The sequence below is a fragment of the Capsicum annuum genome, chromosome 12, assembly GCF_002878395.1.
Source record: "Capsicum annuum cultivar UCD-10X-F1 chromosome 12, UCD10Xv1.1, whole genome shotgun sequence".
NCBI classification, from domain to species: domain Eukaryota; kingdom Viridiplantae; phylum Streptophyta; class Magnoliopsida; order Solanales; family Solanaceae; genus Capsicum; species Capsicum annuum.
In genome coordinates, this window is record NC_061122.1 from 231,731,717 (window position 1) to 231,749,544 (window position 17,828).

Consider the following 17,828-nt stretch of genomic DNA (forward strand, 5'->3'; position numbering starts at 1 on the left):
CGAAAAATAACTGTTCAAGAGGATGAGTAAATACAGTTATTTGTGCTTGTTCTGTAAGTTGATTGTTGAAAAATAAATAATACATAAAAAATTACTGTTGAAGACATCTGGATGAAGTAACTAATTAACTAATTTCTTCTAACTAATTTCTTCAAAAAAAATACACTTGTCATTTAAAGATATGCCATGTGGCTTAATGAGGAGGCTGCATCCTCTCCTTTTAATAATATATAGATTCCACTTTTAATTAGTTCAGAGGGGTAATAGGACCCCCTTAAAATTGAGGTATATCACAATCCTTTTGGGTATAGTTTAGGGGGGTAATTGGGTATTATCTCTTTTATTTTTCCTCAAATACATTTAATAGGATTATTTCACTTATTCAATTTGTTGTCCATTGGTAAAATAATAAGAGTAGAGACAATTAGTTAACGAGAACACTATTTCAAAACTTCAAACTGAAGACCTATATTTAAGGACGGAGTAATTGCACCTATATATTCCACAACATCTTCGGGTGGTAAGTGCAATTTCGAATAAAGTTATCAATCAATTCTTTCTATAGAAAATAGTGAGGTTTAATGATCGTGAAGTGAGGGAAAATTATAGGAGATCGCGGCTCAAATCCCAATAGAAACAAGAATTACTAGTGATTTTTGAGATGCCGAAATCGTGCTTTTAGTAGAGGTTTAGCGAGAATATTGTTATAGGCAACATGGTCATGAGTTCGAATAAAAGACAATAATGTGAGAAGGAAATTCAAGACAAACCGTAACAAGAATTTAATTCCACCTTGATCCATAGTAAATTTGAAGGCAACTGAAAAGAAATAGGGAAATTAATGTTTGTTATTCTCAAGTCCTTCTATGGAAATTTCAAAGAAAGCTACATCACATAAAGTCATTAAACTCAATTTAAAATCCAACGTTTGCCAAAGAAAAAATAGGAAAAAAATAACCGGTAAATCCTTTCACTTGGTTAGACATTTAATTACGTGGACCTATTTTATTTTTTTAAAAAATACTTTATTGAGCGAATACTTGGTAAATAGTCAAGCATATTTAAGTAGCAAAAAATGTAGGAAAATGTCATTCTCGAATATTAGACACGACTAAGTCATATGACTATGCCTTTTTTGGTATAATAATATGATATTGAGGGGCCTGATTAGACATGATATAGAGAATGAGACGTGGTTTTTTCATATTCTCTTTTGGTTTCCTATTCGGTATTCGATATCCAAATTAGGGCCTTGAATCTTGATTAATCTAAATTCACGCCACGTCATACATATTAGAGGGGGAAGCACCAAGGTTTTCCATGGAGTGTTCCTCAAAATATCTTCTTTCATGCAACTAATAATATAAATGCAGTTCTTTGAATTTTCAAGTAATTCCAGTGACTCTTGTTGTTGAAATTTCAATGAAAACTACCAAACAGACAACTCCATTTCACTTTGAATTTCGATACTGAAATAAATTACATAAGGATTTTATTATCAAGAGAAAGAGGATAGGGGAAATTAAAGTCAAGTAAGGACTGCTGCCTTCATATCAATCATCAATCAATTCCAAGTTTAATTTAGAAAATGTCAAATTTACTGTTTCTTTACTGTTTTTGTCACCACCCGAACCGAGGTCCTAACCATGACAGACATCTGAATCATTATGGCCCGAGAGACCCCTTAGCATGTAATCATAAGCATAACTCATATGAAATAAAAGTGCGGAAAATAAATTGGAAACGTGATAGTCCCATAATCAAACTTAATACTTTAGGATAGAAATCCATATCAAATTCAAATCCAATCTAAATCAATCCACGAAACCTCTACTGAACTGAATAAACTAGTCTGTCTAAACCGAGATAAGGCCCCTGGCCGGATCATAAAACAACTGAAACTACCATACGGTTAAGATGCCTTCCGAAGTAAGGGAGGCTCACCAACTCTGACTATCTGGATAAAAATCTACTGCTGAGTGGGGCCACGGGACTGTGCCTCAGAACCTGTAAGGGAAGGGGTCAATACTTGAAAAGTACTGGTATGTAGAACAACTTAAGATAATGTATAATTCATGTAAAATAATTGAGAGCATTTCAAAATCAATTTAGCATACTATATAGGTAAAACACATGGGCATAATTCAAAGGCTTCAAAACATTCTGGTAAACAATTGACTCAACTCTGTGCTTTACTTCTGAGTTAGATGGTGCACCCTACAATTCTGAAAAAGTATTGTGAAAGAAAAACATCAACCAAGCATTTTCAGAAATCGGGCTAATATATATAGAGTCAGCTTAGGTTAGCTGATTAAAAAAACTAGAAATCGAGTTAATATATATAGAGTCAGCTTAGGTTAGCTGATTAAAAAAACTTGATAAATATGAAGTGTTGAAAACATTTTTAGATGCTAAAGATTATGTTTATGAATTGTTAGTTACATATTTGGATAAAGCGTTCAAACTAATAAACAATTAATGTATTTGGTAAAAATGTATTGAATGTTTACAAGTACTTCGTAGTGCGTCCTATAAAATTTCGTGAACTATAGGTGCATCTTAAAGTTTGAATAGTTTTGCATACATTCTACGTACCTTCCTCAGACCCAACTTCTACATACTTGATTTTCTATTTTAATTTGGATAATCTTTTCTCTAGGTGCTCAAGGATCATGACTTACTCTTTATGCATTTTGTTTACATATCAAATAACACAGTCTCAACTCATTAATATAAAATTGATTTTATCAATTCTTATAATTTTATTCCACAATGTAATTATTTCCAAATTCCACCTTGACCCATAATAAATTTGAAAGAAATAGGGACACATTTGTTATTAATTTGCAAGTCAAAGCACGAGTCTTACTATGGATATTTCAAAAGAAAAAAACACATTAAGTAACCTAATGTTTCATTTTCAATGCAAAAGTAAATTAAAAATTCAAAAGTGTTTGGCAATTACTTTTCAAGTTGTCGAAATCTTTCTACCCATGAAAAAAGTATGTTGAAATACTATGGATGTTGCAAAAGAAAAAAACAAATTAAGTAGACAAAAAAAAGAGTAGAGAAAGAGTCCTTTTTCTTGTGGAAAATGTATTAGTAGTGTGACTCCAACTATTTTTTTCTCAAAGCTAAAATATTAATGCAATTCTTTGAATTTTCAAGTAATTGCACTGATTTTCTTGTTGTGGAAAATTTCAACGAAAGCTACTTAATACACAAATTCCTTTCACTAGAATTTTCATAGTGAAATAAATCAGTTACTTCAAGAAAAGTAAATTCTTAATGTTCAATGTATAAATCAGTGCCTCCGTACATTATAATACTATGTCGTTGGTTTCAGAAGTAAAAACGAAAGTGGCTGAGTTGCCATATGCTTGTGTGTGTATATATATATATAAAAAAAAAAAAAAAGTTTGTATCTTGTTATCCTTAATTACAGAAATCACAAATTTACGTGGAAATCCTTGCGGAAAAAATTACAGGCAGAGGCAGAAGAGGTTTCACTTTGATGGAGAGAGAGTACAAAGTTGGAGACAATAGTCTTAATTTATCCGAAACCGTTTAATCTTATAACCATATAACCTTAACGGCCACCGTTTAACCTTATAACCACCGTTAAGTAAACCACCTTATATTAGTAAACAACCTTAAGTCTCTCGCGATTTCAACTGTAAGTCTCTCTTTAAAATATATATAGGATTGTTGCCTCTGCTATTACGGGCATGAAGAAAGTGAAACAAAAGTTTGGCGAGGCGATCTTTGTACTAGGTGAAAGTTATTTTAAATCGTTTCAATTTAATAACATGAGGTAATCATTATTGCAATAGATCAATAAACCATTGCAATAGGTAGTCAAAAAGCGTTGCAACAGAATATCAAAAGCGTCACAATACATGTTATTGCAACGGTTAGTAACCGTTGCAATAGATGAAAATAGGCATCCTAATAAGTAATGAAATAGTTATAATAGGTACTCAAAAAGCGTTGCAATAGAGTAACAAAAGCGTCGCAATAGATGCTATTGCAACGGTTACCAACCGTAGCAATAGCATCTATTGTGACGGTTCATAACCGTTGCAATAGATGAACATAGGCGTCTCAATAAGTCGAAAAATAACCGTCGCAATAGGTCTATCTATGGCGACGGTTGCCAGAAACCGGCACCATAGCTCTTCCTATGGCGACGGTTTTAGATAACCGTCGCAGAAACCGTTGCAATAGACCTATCGCAACGCCCACCTATGAGACGCTTGCAGAACCGTTGCGATAGGTCTATGGCAACGATTTTTTATCTATTGCAACGGTTTTGTAACCGTCACCATAGATCTAATTTCTGGTAGTGCCTCTAAACTTCACTTATTTAGTACATGCGTACAAATAGGTCCTAGGCCCCGTTCCCTACGCTGCCACCACAGACCCTATTGAAAATCACAAACATGAGTCGCACCGCGAAACTTTCAGGGCCGGATCAACAAAATTCAACAAAATGTCAATAACACGGTTTCAGCTCATTAATAAAATTGACTTCGTCAGTGCTAAAACTTTTATTCCATAAGTTTAATTAATTACAAGTTCCACCTTGACCTATAGTAAGCTCGATAACAACTGAAGAGAAAGAGGGGAAGTCAATGCGTAAGTCTTGCAGTGCAGTGGAAATTTCAAAAAAGTAGAGAAACGTCATTCTCAAAAATTAGACATGACTTAGACGTGTTGTGGGTCTATTTGCTTAATTTATTATAATATGAAACTAAGTTGTTGAGGGACCTGAAATGGACATGTATGAGACGTGGCTTATTTTTTTAAGTTTCTCATTTGGTTTTGGATATTCACATTAGGCCTCTGATTAATATGTATTCGCAACGTGTAAGCCCATTTAATCTGGATCCACATCGCCTAAGAGCCATTAAAGATGAAGCGTCAAGTTTTTAACACAGAGTGTCCTTTCTTGTTTGAAGGTGGAAAATCTGAGTTGATCGTTTTTATTGTTAAAATGGTACGAGAGTTGAGTATTTGTCTGTAAAATCTTTTGTTCGAATACTCATTTATTTGTTTGCCTGAAGAATCTCAAAACTCCATTGGAGTAATGGCGGCATTGGCAGTGAATAATCACACAACTTTAATTCATGTTAGTGAGGTTTAAATCCCCAAAATATTGCCTCGGACGCTTTAGTCTAGAGATAAGAGTATAATGTGTGAAGTGTTAGTTATGCACGTGTTTCAGGTTCAAATTCCGCTAAAGACAAAAATCTGATATTTAAATGGAAAAGAATAAAGAAGGGCGGGGCGCTACCGGCCCTTGGAAATTTCTTGGTTATAATCTTTATTAATTAAAAAAAGAAGAAGAAGAAGAAGAAGCAGAAGCAGAAGATAGTTCCCCGGCTATCTTACAAACACAAATATCATCGCGTGCAGAGTTTTAAGTTTTCTTGCATTACATGCCTCGGACCTCGGTGTACAACTAGTTGAAACAGATCATTTTCGTTTGAGAGTTGCTGGCGAACAAGTTGTTTAGCTTAAAGTGAAAAATCAATACATTTCACCTTATTTGTTTAGATATGTACATTTTTTACTCCTTTGTGAACATTCTTTTGATACTAAAGTTGATATGTTTTATTGTAATTTAGCATAATGCATCGTTGAATCTTGGAGCAGCGGTAAATTAAAATTGACTCCCTATGACATGTAGCTCGTGTAGTCAAGCTGTGGGATCAATTATAAATGTTTGTGTTAGGGTAAATGTTTTTTCGTCTCGTTATTTTTCCTACTCTTTTCACTCTTTGAATGAATTGAAACTTTGAAGAGTGTTTTATCTTGAGCAGGGGCGGCTCAACAATTTTGTTGGCTTGAAGTCAAATTTTAATATGAGACCTTAATATAAAAAGAAAAACAAACAAATATCTCTCCCGCTTCCCCTTTATTTATATATGCCTTACTTAGATGAAGGTGTAATTTGCTTCATTCATTCCCATTGTCGGCAAATGATCCAGAAATAGTTATATTCAAAGAAGTAAGGATCTAAAAAGTATAGTTTATATTATCTATAAAAAAAAAAGGTGCAATGGTACTATCATTCATATTTTTAAAATTCTTTTTTTTTAATCAAAATACTTGTTCCGTTTTTTAGAGAGTCAAATTGTATACACCTGAAAAATTGCAATTTACTAAGTTTTTCGTATAGTTTATGAATATCTGATGCTTAATTTTAGAATGTTGAATTAATCTAATCTAATTTAGCTTCAAAAATTAATCAAATTAACTTTCAGAAAGTGAAAAATACCAGATATTTGAATGGAAGGAGTAAATATTTGAATGTTTTACACTATACTTTTTTTAAAAGAATAAATAAATTACATGTATGCATGCAATTAATTAGTAGAAAATGGGGAACCCAAAACTTGGAGGCGTGAAGCAATTGCTTCACTGGCTTCACATAATAGCCGGCCCTGATCTTGGGACCTTAATATTCATACTCGATTTTTTGATAGATTCAGATTTGCATAATTTCATTTTTTATACTTTTGCTGATACGATTTTGTTTTATCAACACCATTTTTGCTGTCTATATATCTTGTTTCCAATAGCGGAGTCATTAATTTTTTTTCCGTTGCACGCTAAGTATCTTTAAACTAATGCATAACTTGAGCACGCGTTTAAGTAGCAGCGATGAATACAAGAATGCATACACTTCACTCAATACTGTAACACCCCAAATCATAAATTAGTGAGTAATTATAGTCGAAAAAGAAAAGAAAAAAAAAAAGGAAAAGAAAAGAGAAAATAATGGGCCAAAGCCCATGTGCATGCCTAAATAAAACCAAAAAGGGTTTCAGGACCCTTTTTCCCAACAAGAAAAGAATTAGAGAGATTTAAGAATGGGTTTATGCCCATTGCTGCATGAGAGAAACAAGCAGCATCAGTTCTTTGTGCAAGAACAAAAAAAAAAAAAAAGCTTGGACACAAAGTTCGATGAATTGAAAGTTATCATGAAACTTTGAGGATTGAGCTAGTCTAATTTAATCATGAATTAGCCTAAAATAAGAGAATTAACATGAGATTGATATGACGTGGTTATAGATTTGATTCAACAAAGTGATACGAATAGTTCGAGGTGACAAGTTTGGTATTTCGACACGTGTACTGTGAGAAGTAACATTCTCATGATTTGTGTTTCTCAACTTGCATATTTTATACATGATTTTGATGAAACAAGAATTACTGAATGCTTTGAAATTGCATGTGGGGCAAGTCTTTTACTTTATATGATATTGAAATTGGGCATTTGAGATATTCAAAAGACATATTTATCATTACTTGAGATATCACCATTATGAAAGTTTTTCATTCACATGAGAAATAAGTATTTTTGATATGTGTTTTATTCAAGTTTACAAGTAATATGATTTGATATGTACTTTAAATGCTATGTACTATTCTGGAAAATGCTTCATTTGCTTACAAAGAAAGTATAAATGGGAGTAGACCTTGATTTGAATCTCATAGCTAACGGTGGGATCGTTATACCTGGTGCACCCTGTATTTATTGATTACTATTACATCCCTCGATAGTGGGAAGGTAGAACTAGCATAACCTCGAGTAGGGACCTATTGATATGATATTTGACTCCTTTATAAGGGGTCCACTATTATTGGTTATTTTGAAGTAGAATTACATGATTCATTCTTGAAAATCTCCCAAATAGGTAATATATGATATAATGGTTACTGAGTCTATTAGTGAACTATTGGTTCATTTTGCTTACATGAAACAAATGTATTGTTTATTGTTACTGTTCTCTGAAAGAACACTTATTTCATAATGTTTTATGACTTATCCCCGTTAAAAAGATTGTGGTTAAGTATTATTACTTACTGAGCTAACGTCTCACTCCTCGCTATTGTTTTTCAGAAAACGCAGATGATGGTGAGGATTTCATTAGCTAGAGGATTCGAGTGGTATATTCATGGTGAGGCCCACACTTGTTTATGTGGGCTACAATTTATTCATTTATTATGTTCTATTTCTTGAAAATCTTAGAGTTTCTCCATAGTCGTGTCTTTAGAGCTTTGAATATTCTTTCATTATTGTTGGACTGGCAAAGTATTTGACGTCCTCTCATTTTTGGAAATGGATTTCATATTGTTATTAGTGGTATTGATACATTATTATTGATTTTGGTGAATTGTGTTGGTTGTGATATTAAGTTTTTGTGTTATGGATTTGTGACAGGAAATTTCTTGTTAGGCCCAAGAAAACAGGGAGAACTTTGTAAGATTTTCTGGAGAATTCTGACAAGGCTTGCTTTGGAGTCGTAACCTCCTTAGCGCCGGTCATGATCCTACTTTGAATTGTGACACGGCATTTATTGAATACATTAAAATCTTACGTAAACTTGATAAATGTATCATCAAATTCATAATATTACAAAGAAAATAAAAATCAAATACCGCATCCTAAGCTGTTGTAACATCTGATATTATTACATCTCGAGCGTTCCACCAAATGATCCTCCAACCACCTGCATATTTCAAATTTGTTTATGTACTGTCTGATTTTTACAACGAATAAAGTTACATCTTACTACTTAAATCAAAATTACAATGACTATATTAACTTGAATACCTGAAATTCTGAAATCAAATCTTGCTCGATCAGTAACTTGTCTACAAGCGATTGTTTCTTCTTCTGTTATTCCTTAGAAGTCGTTGCTTTGTTTTCCTTCTCGTAATAATTTTGTGCTCCAGTTTCAAAATGATTCTTGCAAGCCATATTGACAATTAATTTTAGGTGAAGGAAAAAAAATAAAAGAAAAATGCAACTCCGAATTTCTGAATGATTTTTTGACAGCCTCTCTTATTGCAACTGGAAATATGAAGTGGCTTGCAAGAATCATTGAAGAACTGGAGCACAAAATTATGATGGGAAGGAGAAAGAAGCAGCGAACGAAAAGGAATTATAGAAGAAGAAATAATCACTTCAACACAAGTTGCTAATCTTTTACCTATTAAATTTTGGACGGATCATCTCAATTTGGGTTCATTTTGACATCCCTAGCTTATTGTAGCTGTTTATATCTTAGTCTTTCGTACTTTTTCTATACCAATAACTAATCGATGCTTTATACTAGGCATTTTTTTTTTATTTCCATTAATTTCTATAAGATGGAGATTTTGAAAAAAATCATCCTCAGTTGATGGGGTGTAACATGTAAAGTGATTGTTGAACACCTTTGAATTATTAAAAGATTTAAGTGCTCCATATACATAAGGGAAAATGATATAACAAGTCATGCATTTCAGTAGAGATAAACAAATGGAGTAACATGAAGACTTGTGTATTTACTCAAGAAACCACTCTTCTATTCTTAATTAAGTCTAAGCTTTTACTGCAGGAAGTCAGTCAGTACCCAAGTCTCTGTATTTTCAAAATATTATATTTAAATTATAAACGTCTGTCGCTTCCATAAATTTTTAAATAAATTGGGTAAATGCAAAATCTGGATTTTTGGCATGATATGGATGACTTGCAAGACTTGGTATGACGATATTAAAATATAAATGTCTTAATGAAAGACTCTATGAATAAATGTTATGGATAATATTTTAATTGGGTTTAAGGAGAGTTATGCAGTTCACCAAGAAGGTGTAGTCCTTACGACCCAACACCAGAAACTGTGTTCGTCGACGTAAGAAGGTCCTTGTCCTGGAAAATGAATGACTATTGTATGCTTGGTTATCGTAGTAATATTGCAGTCTATATATGTTGATGTTATGATTTGCCAAATATGTTATGTCAATCCATACGACAAACATGGATTGGAGCCCTGCCAGTTGGGGAGCAACACAAGTTTTTCTTTTAAAAATTAAAAACAGTAGAGGGAAAGACTTAAATGTATATCAAGTCAATAATGAATGAGACATTAGAGTAAAGAGTGTGTTCTTTTACTAGTTGTCACATCCTAATGAAATCATTATATATAGAGTATATTACAATTCACAAAGAATTGTACTCATTCTTATTTTGTATATACTAATGATTTCATATATTTGTATATACTAATGATCTTTCTCGTTGTTTCTGACATGTTCCCCTTATATCACCTTGTACCTACAAAATGAACAAACAAGATTAGTAGTAAAAGCTCCTAACCAACACTCGTATTAAACTCGCCTTTGTGATCCTCGCAATTGGAGCGGCGAATGTTGAAAGTTGCTTATACTCCGGTAGTCAATAAGGTGTCAATCTCTACTTTGTGGCCGGAATGGATTCTTGTTTGATTGACTCAAGACACAAAACAAAATCTACTTATGAACTAGAATCAAAAAAGTTACGATGAATTAAAATGATAAAAGCACACGAAGAAAAGGACGGCGAAAGAAAACTGACTCAACTAATCAATCAACTTATTACACGAGTTACTAGTTGATGAGTGGTTTAAGAATCAAAGAAGAGATTCAAGAATCAAGAAATTGAAACTAAGAATCAAACCTTTAGCAATGGAGTTTTTAAAGTGTTGAGATGAGTTTCGAGGCTTGAATTTGATGTTGGAAAAGTGTTGATATTCATTTGGGAACTTGAATTTGGTGTTGGAAAAGGGTTGATATTCATATGGGAACTTGAATTGGTGTTGTTGGATTTGATCCGTATCACAAACGAGTGATCTGCGTTGGGGCAGCCTAATCCAGCAGATGGAACGTAGGTGCAAGGCCCCTTGGACGCATGTAGAAGGCAGGCTGGACACACCTCAAGGGCAGGTTGGACACAACAAAAACAACAACAATTACGTCTCAGTTCCAAACATGTCTAGTTCGGGTATGTAAATCTTCACTCCTTCATTTCAGCTCAATTCATGTTTTATGATATTCTTAGTCGAGGGGGTCCCCTCCACTGGAATATTACCTAAGGTGCAAAAACTAAATGACATACGTACGTTAATTAAATGGTAGGTCCATTATGAACTATCAGTAAGGCAGTCTCATATCTCCCTCGTCTAATATATATAAACTGTTGAATCCCCTTAGCATATAGGCTCATTTAAAGGCTAAGGCAATGAATGATCAAGAAATATACTCAAAAGATATCAAGAAAACTTAATAATAACATGTATAACAACTGCTATGCCTCAGTCGCTAACAAGTAGAGGTCGACTATATGCATCTTGAGTGCTTCACAACATGTATCTATGCAAATAACATGTCATGTCTTTTTTATTGGATAATCATGATCATGCCAAAAGTATAGCCTTATAGTAACCATAAAGTTGTTTTCTTTCAACTATAGATTACGAGTTCAAGTCGTGAAATGAATCAAATGCTTACCTTAACGGCATAAACGGCCCAACATAATGTTATCGTTTCATTAATGGCAGAATACATAAATATGACACTAATTTTGACACCAAATTATAACATTGACCTTAAACTTTAATAGTATACAAGTAGGCCCTTTAACTATAAAAACCCTGAACAAAAAGAGATTTTGCAACTACACGCGTGTACATCACTTGCTCTGACGTGGATTACTAATTCACTCATATGGTGCCACCTAATAAAAAAAATATATTATAAGTATGACCTTTAACTTTGTTGGTGCACAAATAAGCTCTTTAACTATACAAAAACTGAACAAAAAAAACCTTCAATTCCAACTCAGACGCGCGCCGTTTTGCATGTACAACACGCGTTTTTCCACATAGGATTGGGGTTTTTATTTGTTCAGGTTTTGAATAGTTAAAGGTCCTATTCGTGCACTATCAAGGTTTAAGGTTAATGTTACATAATTTGGTGTCAAGTTTAGAGTGATATTTATGTATTATGCCTTCATTAATGGTATCACAACATCCTCACAAGCTCTTAGATTTGAGGCCGGGATATGAAGTCGTCTTTGCTAGAGAACGCTTTAGCCAAAGTGTGACATCCCGACGTGAATATTATACACATACTTGATTTAAGGTATTACTACAAAATCCTACTTTGTAACACACACATACATTCAGATTTTTAATTTTCGTTTTTTCTATAACTGTACAACTTTGTAACTTGCTTATGATTTGTTAATAAAGCTTTTCAAAAGGTGCAAAGATGATACAGGCAATGTTTTCATAATGTTTTGCTTTGAATGAAATGTGAAAAAGGTGGTGATCTTTTATTTAAAAAATACAACTTTAATACAATTATTCATCCTCTTTTTTATCCTACTCCACTTAAGACGGCCGCTTTTGAGACGGCCGCTTTTGAGAGCTTGTATGCAGGGTTACAGGGGAAAGGAGGGGAGAAAAAGTTGTTTCGACTCGCTAAGGCTAGGGAGAGGAAGGGTCGTGACCTCGATCAGGTGAGGTGCATTAAGGGGGAGGACGGTAGAGTGTTGGTGGAGGACGGTCACATAAAGAAGAGATGGCAGTCGTACTTTCATACGCTCTTGAATGACGAGGGGGACAGAGCTATTGTGTTAGGGGAACTGGAGCACTCAGGGGAGTGTCGGGATTTTAGCTATTGTAGACGTTTTAAGGTAGACGAGGTTAGACAGGCAGTCCGCAGGATGCGAAGGGGTAGGGCGACGGGGCCGGATGAGATACCGGTGGAATTTTGGAAGTTCGTTGGAGAGGCTGGTGTAAGGTGGTTGACTGCATTGTTCAATGAAATTTTCAGGACGGCAAAGATGCCCGAGGCGTGGAGGTGGAGTACCATGATCCCCCTCTATAAGAATAAGGGGGACATTCAGTGTTGCAATAACTATAGGGGGATTAAGTTACTGAGTCACTCTATGAAGATATGGGAGAGAGTGGTCGAGGTGAGGCTGAGACGGATAGTGTCTATTTCGGAAAACCAGTTCGGATTTATGCCCGGCCGCTCGACGACGGAGGCAATCCACCTGGTACGGAGGTTGGTGGAGCAGTATAGGGAGAGGAAGAAGGATCTGCACATGGTGTTCATCGACCTGGAAAAGGCGTACGACAAAGTCCCCAGGGAAGTGCTTTGGAGATGCTTAGAGGTGAGTGGAGTACCGCAGGCATATATACGAGTAATTAAGGATATGTATGAGGGAGCGAAAACCTAGGTGAGGACGGCGGGAGGAGACTCAGAGCATTTCACTGTCCTGACAGGATTGCATCAGGGATCTACTCTTAGTCCCTTTTTGTTTGCGTTAGTAATGGATGTGTTGACGCGGCGTATCCAAGGGGAGGTGCCGTGGTGTATGCTTTTTGCAGACGATGTAGTCCTGATAGATGAGACTCGACGGGGTGTGAATGACAAATTAGAGTTGTGGAGGCAAACTCTGGAGTCTAAAGGGTTCAGGGTGAGCAGAACCAAGACAGAGTATGTGGAATGTAAGTTTAATGACGTGAGGCGGGAGAATGAGGTAGTAGTGAGGCTAGAAGCACAGGAGGTAGGGAAGAGGGATAAGTTCAAGTATCTCGGGTCCGTGATCCAGAGTAACGGTGAGATTGACGAGGATGTCTCGCACCGTATTGGGGCGGGATGGATGAAGTGGAAACTCGCATCGGGGGTGCTGTGTGATAAGAAGGTGCCGCCCAAGCTTAAAGGCAAATTCTATAGGGTGGTAGTCCGTCCGGCCTTGCTGTATGGAGCGGAGTGTTGGCCAGTTAAGAACTCCCACATCCAAAAAATGAAGGTGGCAGAAATGCGGATGTTGCGCTGGATGTGTGGACTGACCCGAGGGGATAGAGTTCGGAATGAGACTATCCGGGAGAAGGTTGGTGTGACTTCAGTGGAGTGTAAGATGCGGGAAGCACGATTGAGATGGTTCGGACACGTGAAGAGGAGGGGCATGGATGCCCCGGTCCGTAGGTGTGAGAGGCTAGCGTTGGATGGTTTTAGACGGGGTAGAGGTAGACCGAAGAAGTACTGGGGTGAGGTGATTAGGCGAGACATGGAACAGTTACAGCTCACCGAGGACATGACCCTAGATAGGAAGGGCTGGAAGATGCGAATTACGGCAGAGGATTAGGGCCAGTTCGGGTCGCTAGTGTAGGGAATTAATTGGTGGGGGTGTATTCCTGTTATGATTCTGTATTCAGTGTTTCGTGTTCCGTGTTCCATGTTTATTACGAATCTGTGTGCTTTCCTCTGCTTTATTATTCCTGCATTCCTGCTTTACTCTGTTTTATATTCCCTATGGGTGCCGTATCTATGTTATGTCATCTGCTGCTGTGCTGTACTATGTGTTTGTGTGATATCTCGTGACTTGAGCCGGGGGTCTTTCGGAAACAGCCTTTCTACTTCATCAGAGGTAGAGGTATGGACTGCGTACATCTTACCCCCCCAGACCCCACTAAGTGGGAATACACTGGGTTTGTTGTTGTTGTTGTTTGATTGGATAGTGGAAGAATAATTGAAAAAGATATGATTGTTTTACCACTTTGCCAATTTTCACTATTAACTAAAAATAACATACACAATTAAAAGACATAATATCCAACAAAGTTGAGTTGGTAAAACTTCTACGCACCCCTGTATATACCAAGCCAATACATGCATGTTATGTGTTGAAATTTAAAGTTCATGTTACTTAACCATGATTAATCAATATGTATTTTACTTAATTTAATTACATAACCATGGTAAGAAACACTGATTTGGTGTATACACTGGGTGCGTGTAAGTTTTTAAAAGCAACTTCAAAACTATTTAAGCATAAAAGCAAGTTTGAGATTGATAACTCAACTTTCGTTTTGATTTAACAATTTTGCACTATTTAAGCATTCTCATTTGTAATGTCATTATAGAATATATTACAAACTTTGTTACAATCATAGAATATCTAATTCTCTCTAATTTTTTTTTTTTCATGCTTGTTTATTAGTAGAGGTTTGTTGCCTCCTTAGGATTGGTAAAGTACGGTTTAGCCCTTCTTGCTTGTAAAGTATCACTACTAAATAAGTCAGTTAAGCCATGAATCTTATCATTGTACTCAGACATTTATGACTATCAGAAATAATGTTCAGTTAAACTTAGTTTAGTTCAGTACTAGTGTAAGTTCAGTTGGAAATAGGATTTAGCATCGAGCGATCACATTTTAAAAAAAAATAAGTATATGAAAAGTTAGGCATTTATCCTTCCCTATAATTATTAAATATAGAGATAATACTCAATTACCCCTGAACTATACCCAAAAAGGTTATGACATATCTCAACTTAAAAGGATCCCATTACCCCTGAACTAATTAAAAATGTAATTTTGACAACCTTAGTGCCTGCATGGCACAACACACTCAAGTGTCCACGTAGGTACTAAGGGTCTAGCTCTCCTTGCTGGTAAAGTATCACAACAATTATCTTCCTATATATATTTGGAGTAGCCCTTTTTCTAATTCCCACAACCAACTTTTGAACTATTTGATTCTAAACATGGGCTACAACCAATTCTCATTTCTTTTCTTTCTTTGTTTATGTCTTCTTTCTCTTTCTTCATCCATACCTCATCATCTGTGCCGCAGAGATGAAAGCATTTCCCTTCTAAAATTCAAGAAAAAGCTTACCGTAAATTCCTCTGTCTCAAGTGATGGTGATGGTTTTTGTGAAACATTCTACAATCAAATGCCTCATCAAAAAACGAGTTCATGGAAAATGAGCAGAGATTGCTGCTCATGGGACGGAGTGACGTGTGATGAGATGATTGGCCATGTTATTGAGCTTAACCTCAGTTGCAGTCAACTTGTTGGGAAGATTGATTCCAATAGCAACCTTTTCCAACTCTCTCATCTCCAAAGGCTTGATCTTTTTTATAATAACTTCCCTGGTTCTCACATCTTCCCTGAATTTGATTCTAGTAGGTTCTCGAGCTTGACGCATCTTAATCTTTTCAAGTCCTCTTTCTCAGGTCAAATTCCTCTTGAAATCTCTCATCTTTCCAAGTTACAGTCTCTTAGTCTCTCCCCATCATCTGAAACTAATCTAAGACTCGCAGCCCGTGATTTTAAATTGCTTTTTCAGAACTTGACCAAATTAACAGATCTTCAACTCAAGGGCATAAACATCTCTTCCACCATTTCTCTGAATTTCTTTTCTCATTTAACTACACTGCGTTTGTTGTCTCTTTCTAATTGCAACCTTAGAGGTCCAATTCCTAAGTCTCTTTCAAATCTCACCCGCTTAGAGCTTTTGGTCCTTGATGGTAACACCTTGAATGGAACAATGCCATCATGGATGTTCTCCCAGCTTCCATCACTACGTTATTTAATCTTGAGTAACAACCACTTTTCTGGTCAGCTTGAGGATTTCAAGTCCAATTCACTAAGGTGGATTGATTTAAAAAATAATCAGCTGCAAGGACATCTTCCCAACTCAATTCAAAACCTTGTGAACCTAATAAAACTTGATCTTTCTTTCAATAATTTAGTGGTTACGTGGATGTCAGCCTCTTTTCGGACCTCAAACAGCTTCGGGTTCTTGATCTTTCATACACTAGCATCTCATTGACTAACGAGAACAAAGTTAACGTTACTTGGCTAGAATCTCTTGATAAGTTAGGATTGGCCGCATGTGAAGTGAAAGAATTGGAGTTTCTAAGATCCGCAAAGCAGCTTCAGGAGTTGGATCTTTCAAATAATAAGATTCAAGGACGGATTCCTGTTTGGGCATGGTCTAACTGGATGTTTTCAATGCGAAGTCTTAATTTATCCTACAACAAGCTGACAAGTGTGGATTCACCCTCTTCAAGGTTATGTAGATACCATTGATTTGCGATCCAATTTGCTTCAAGGTTCGCTACCTATTCCACCAAATACCACATGGTTGTTCTTCATATCGCAAAATAATATGAGCGGAGAGATTCCTTCATCTATTTGCAATTTGACTTCTCTGGAGATGCTTGATTTGGGAAGAAACAATTTGCGTGGAGAAATTCCTCAATGTTTGGGAAATATGACTGCTCTCGGGGTTTTGGATATACGACATAACAATCTTTCTGGGAATCTTCCAACAACTTTCATCAGTGGAAGTTCACTGAGAAGCCTCAACTTGCATGGCAATAAACTAGAGGGGAAAATTCCACGATCTTTGGCCCATTGCAAAGAGTTGGAGGTTCTTGACTTAGGAGATAATCATCTCATTGGCACGTTCCCCATGTGGTTGGGAACTCTTCCAAAGCTGCAAGTCTTAAGCTTGAGATCCAATGAATTGCATGGTTCCATTAGAACTTCAACAATTGAAAACATGTTTCCTAATCTTCGAATGTTAGATCTCTCTTCGAATGCCTTCACGGGGAACTTACCGAAGAGTCTGTTACAACATTTGAAAGCCATGAGGACAATTGATCCATCAAAGATGGAGCCAAGAGATGGGTATTATCAAGACACGGTAGCTGTCGTAACAAAAGGATTGGAGCTTGAAGTTGTGAGAATCTTGTCTTTGTACACCACTGTCGATCTTTCAAACAACAAATTTGAAGGGCATATTCCAAGTATCGTGGGAGATCTTGTTACACTTCGCGTGCTGAATTTATCTCATAATGGTTTGGAAGGTCATATACCACTATCGCTTGGAAATTTATCTGTAGTTGAACTTTCATATAACCATCTTTCGGGGGAGATACCACAACAACTTGCTTCACTTACATTTCTTTCATTCTTAAATCTCTCCCACAATCATCTCCGAGGATGCATCCCTCAAGAACCTCAATTCGCTACATTTGAGAACTATTCATATGAAGGCAATGATGGACTACGTGGATTCCCAGTTTCCAAAGTCTGTGGCGATGATCATGTGTCCAATACCGTATCTGGACTAGACGATCAAGAAGGTGATTCTGAATTTCTCAATGATTTTCGGAAAGCGGCTCTTATGGGTTATGGAAGTGGACTATG